We start from the raw sequence: 5,063 nt of genomic DNA, 5'->3' as shown, positions 1-5,063 counted from the left end.
CCCAAAGTGCTGGGATTACAGTTGGGAGCCACCACCCCGGTAGCATCCCAGCTCTTTCTCCCTCTTTACCTCCTTGCTAAACAAGACACTTAAGCCTATCTTACTGTGTAAGCCACATGAGCCATACAAAGATTTCTTAAAGATAATTTTTAAAAAATGTGTAGCCTCAAAAGATTTTAGATATTTTTTTCTAAAACAGAAATGCACACAGCAGTCTTGCTTTACGGTAACCCTTGGTTCTGTGGGGATGGGACTGGCTCAGGTGCCAGAGGCTGGTTGGAGAGGCAGGCCTCCATGCTGTCTCTTTGGTGCTTGCCCCCAGGACTCCAGCGAAGGGTGCCCGGTGCTTTTCCCACCCGACGGTGCTCTGTGCCTCCCTTCAGGAAGAAAGCAGAACTGACTGCCGCCCACTACCAGATTCAGGAGCCTCTCCTGCCTTCCTGGGAAGGTGGTTTTGATGAGGTACTGATGGACTTGGGCCTGGTTTTTACAAAGTGAGCATAGCCATCAGTTGTTCCATTGCACACAGCCAACTCTTAGGAGGGGCCGCCTTCACAGACCACCTCCGGACACAGAAGTCGAGATTTTAGGCTTTTCTCCTATGCATGCAGTATACTCCGTGGGCACACAAGGGAAAAGCAGTGCCAGTGAGAATCTGCCAGCGCTGTTTGGACAGCACGGGTTCTCGACGGGTGTTGTTTTATGTGCGTGTGGCGGATATAAGAACCGCCAACCAATCTCGATAACAAATCTAGCCGTTTAAACATCTACAGACATTTTAACGGTCCTAACCTATGGTCACTCACGGTGTCTGGCCTTGGGAAGATGGGCTGGGTGGGTTGAAGGCGGCCCACTGAATTAACCAGATCATGCCCGGGTTGGGAGGATGGCGCGTTAAATTCTGTGGTATCTGATGTCTCTTTCTGTTAGCTGCCTGTCTTCCTTTGACAACTCCCCAGTGGACAAGGTCTTTGGGGAGATGGAGGCTGAAGGAGCATGTGCTTATGGTCCAGCAGGAGGTGGTGTGTCACTTAACACTCCTTCCCAGGACTCTGAGTCTCGAGCGGGGCAAGGGCTGGGTGCAGTCAGCTCCGTGGCCTGCTGTGGGTGATGGGCTGGGGCCCAGAGAAAACAGCTTGGATGCAACGGTCTGCAAGACCAGCCTCCCCAGGTTCCTTGTCTCTGGCTCATTTCTGACCCTTTACCTAAGACTTCCAACAATCCTTATGTTCCTGGTAGCATCTTAGTAAATCACCCTTTCGCTTACAAATAGGAATTCATTTCCATTGCTCGCAACCAAGAAAACCATGGCCTGAAACAGCCTAGTAGGAAGCCTGCAGACCTGAGATCAGGGGGGCCTTACCACTTTGTCGTTTGTGGCCCTCTGCAAACGTGCCGTCCGACGCACTGCAAGGAAGAGTCTCTGCTTCAGAAGCTCTGAGGAGTGGCATCCTGAGACTGGCTGTGGTGAGCTGGTGGGTGCAGCTGTCTCCTGCACACTGACCTTCTTCCCTGGGTGGCTGTCCCCAGACCTCTGAAATTTGGGAGGAACCAGGGTTTCCTTTTAGTTTACCCTCACCGGCACTGTCCAATCTGGAGTCCTGGAGGGTGGAACATTGTAGGAATGACTCCTGGGCTCTGTAGAGCACCTACTGTATGCCAGCAGCTGTGCATTATGCTGTGACTTCCTGGGCTCTGGGAACTGCTGTTATTCCGTATCACCAAGTCACATTGCATCGGAGTGATGCAGTCAGAATCCACATAGCGGCCAGGCACAGTGGCTCATGCCTGTAATCCCAGCACTTTGGGAGGCTGAGGTGGGTGGATTATTTGAGGTCAGGAGTTCAAAAAATAAAAAATAAAAAAATAAAGGAATCCAAGTAGCATCTGCCAAATTTCCACCGTGCTCCAGGCACTGTTCAACTTTATGTGAACTTCACAGTGGTTCTGTGGGGTAGGTTTATACAGTTGGTATTGGTGCTATGATCTGAATGTTTCTGTCCCCCCAAAATTCCGATGTTGAAAACCCACAAGGTGATGGTATCAGGAGGTGGGGACTGGGTGTGGTGGCTCACGCCTGTAATCCCAGCACTTTGTGGGGCTGAGGTGGGCAGATCACTTGAGGTCAGGAGTTTGAGACCAGCCTGGCCAACATGGTGAAACCCTGTCTCTACTAAAGATTCAAAAATTAGCTGGGCTTGGTGGCAGGCACTTGTAATCCCAGCTGCTTGGGAGGCTGAGGCAGGAGAATTGCTTGAACCTGGGAGGAGGAGATTGCAGTGAGCTGAGATCGCGCCATTGCACTCTAGCCTGGGTGACAGAGTGAGACTGTGTCTCAAAAAAAAAAAAAAAAAAGAGGTGGGGTCTTTTGGGAGGTGATTAGGAATGGGATCCATGCCCTTATAAAAGAGACCCAGGTAGTTCCTCGTCCCTTCTGTCCTGTGAGGACACAGTGTGAAGGCGCCTCCTGCAAACCAGGAAGTGGGTCCACAGCAGACACTGAATCTGCCGTCTCTTGACCTTGGACACCCAGCCTCCACAGCTATGAACAATACATTTCTGCTGTTTATGAGCCTCCCAGTCTGTGGTGTTTTGTTACAGCGTCTTGAACTAGACAGTTAGTGAGGAGCGTTAGGCTTAGAGAGGTTGAGAAACCTGCCCGTGGTTATGGCAGGGCCAGTCTCTTCACTCGCACCACAGGCACGTTGCTGGGGCCCATGAACACGTTCTAGTTTTCAGAAGAAAATGAACTTTTAGGTTCCCAAAAATGTTTAGAGATAAATTATTTCAATATTTATTTACTGTATAATATTAATTTATATAAAATAATTGAATATATAACATCAAGTTAAATAGATTAACTGAAATACATTAATGATCTGGATGAAGTATATAACTTTAATTTGGTATATCACATTAATGTAGTCATCCTTATGCCAGCACAGTCATCACATACAACTTTAATCCTTTTTGTTTTTGTTTTTTTTTTTTTTTGAGACAGAGTCTCACTCCGTTGCCCAGGCTAGAGTACAGTGGCTCGATCTCTGCTCACTGCAAGCTCCGCCTCCCGGGTTCACGCCATTCTCCTGCCTCAGCCTCCCAAGTAGCTGGGATTACAAGCCTGCACCACCACACCTGACTAATTTTTGTATTTTTAGTAGAGAGGCTTTCACCATGTTAGCCAGGCTATTCTCCAACTCCTGGGCGCAAGGCATCCTCCTGTGTTGGCCTCCCAAAGTGCTGGGATTATAGGCATGAGCCACCACGCAGGGCCCAACTTTAATCCTTTTTTATGGAGATGGGGTCTAGGGAAGGCCTGCGGGGCCCTGGGTCACAGCTGGCAAGTGAAGGGACTGGGTTCCCACCCATTCTGTTTGGATTCAGAAGCCTCATGAAAGTCCCTGCCTCGAGTATGTCTGAGCCTGGATGATCCCCGAGTAGGGTCACAGCCAGCCCCGTCGCCATGCCTAGCACATAACAGACACTCAGTAGATGTTTGGTAGGTGCAGGAAAGCCAGCCTATGAAAGGGCGCTCATCCTTCCTGCATTCAAGCATCAAGCCTGGTGTCAGAGCTGGGGTCGTTCTGCTGCTTTGCTTCAGACGTGCGAGTTTGGGGGCATATGTCAGAGTGTCTCCAGGACCAAGCAGGTTGCACAGGGGGCTGTTTCCATGAGCCTGGGCTAAGGGGACCTGTCGGGAGACCGGCAGCCCTGGGAGACAGGAACAGGCCTCAGGTGTTTCTAAGGATCTAGACCTTGGTGTATTGTAAAGACATCACAAAATCAGGCTTCCAGAGGCCTCATAGCGACAGGTGTGTCACATAGCATGTGCTGTGCCATGGAAATAAAACCCGAGTTCAGGACTGCATGCTGCCTGCTGGTCTAGACTGTAAAAAACTGTCCGTGCCCCAACAAAAAAGTAAAGCAGAGAAATTAGACTCCTGAGATTAAAGCAATTTGCCTTTCTTTCTTGTCTTCCACATTGCTTGTAGCAAGGTGATGCTTTTCTGTGAAAAGGCATTTCTCACTGTCTAAAGGGAGCCCTTCTCTGATCCCCCACTGAGAGCAGCCCTTCTGAGTGTCCTTTCCCACCCCCTCTGGGCTGCCAGGCTCTTGCTGCTAACTTGACTCTTCTGAAGTCTCTTTTTAAGGTTCAATGTCATGGGGAGGTCAGAGAGGGGCGTGGTTCAGCAGGAAAAGAGGAAGAGAGCCTGACTCGTGACCATCCTGGGTGCCAGGCACACCTGAGCACATGCAGCCCCGAGCTGTTAGCCTGGACAAGCCCAGGCCTGGCACCGCAGGGAGAACTGGTTCGTGGATTCAGTCTCCACAGCCTGATTTCCTCCCAGACTTTGCCCTGCTTGGAGCATTCCGATCTCCCGTGTTTGAGGATTTCATCCAGTAAGTGCAGTAGTGCTGCACCCTCTCAGACTAAAGGTGTGCTGTGCACCCTGGGAGTTCCTTTACTTGGGGGTGGTAGGAGAGGCTGGAGGAAGCCTGCCTGCACTTCTTTTTTCTTGAAAAAAGAGGTTTTTTTCATTATTAAAAATGGAGGCTGTGTGCTGTGGCTCACACCTGTAATTCCAGTGCTTTGGGAGGATCACTGGAGCCCAGGGGTTCGAGACCCTGGGCAATATAGTGAGACCATGTCTCTACAAAAAAAAAACAAACAAACAAAAAAAAAACAAAATTAGCCAGGTGTGGTAGTGCACGCCTGTAGTCCCACCTACTTGGGAGCCTGAGGCTGGAGGATTTTGCTTGAGCCAGAGAGTTGGAGGCTGCAGTGAGCTGTCATTATGCTACTGTACTCCAGCCTAGGTGACAGAGTGAGACCCTGTCTCAAAAAATTTTTTAAAAATAAATGGATATAATGGCTGGGCGCAGTGGCTCACACCTGTAATCCCTGCACTTTGGGAGGCCAAAGCGGGAGGATCACCTGAGGTCAGGAGTTCGAGACCAGCCTGGCCAACATGGTGAAACTCCGTCTCTACTAAAAATACAAAAAATTAGCCAGGCATGGTGGCAGGCGCCTATAATCCCAGCTACTCGGGAAGCTGAGGCAG

At 50.0% G+C, this 5,063-nt stretch overlaps 1 long non-coding RNA gene across 1 annotated transcript in view; it reads left to right on the top strand.

Annotated features, from left to right (window-relative positions):
- Positions 1-300: 300 nt before the first annotated feature.
- LOC105529651 overlaps positions 301-5,063 on the top strand; it is a 12,889-nt gene continuing 8,126 nt past the window's right edge. Inside the window, exons 1-2 of the long non-coding RNA XR_001004547.1 lie at positions 301-1,835; positions 2,125-2,166. This is a non-coding gene — a long non-coding RNA (uncharacterized LOC105529651). The remainder of the gene's footprint in view (positions 1,836-2,124; positions 2,167-5,063) is intronic.

Source organism: Mandrillus leucophaeus, unplaced genomic scaffold (genome assembly GCF_000951045.1).
Source record: "Mandrillus leucophaeus isolate KB7577 unplaced genomic scaffold, Mleu.le_1.0 Scaffold777, whole genome shotgun sequence".
Lineage (NCBI taxonomy): Eukaryota > Metazoa > Chordata > Mammalia > Primates > Cercopithecidae > Mandrillus > Mandrillus leucophaeus.
This window is presented reverse-complemented; position numbering and strand designations above follow the sequence as displayed.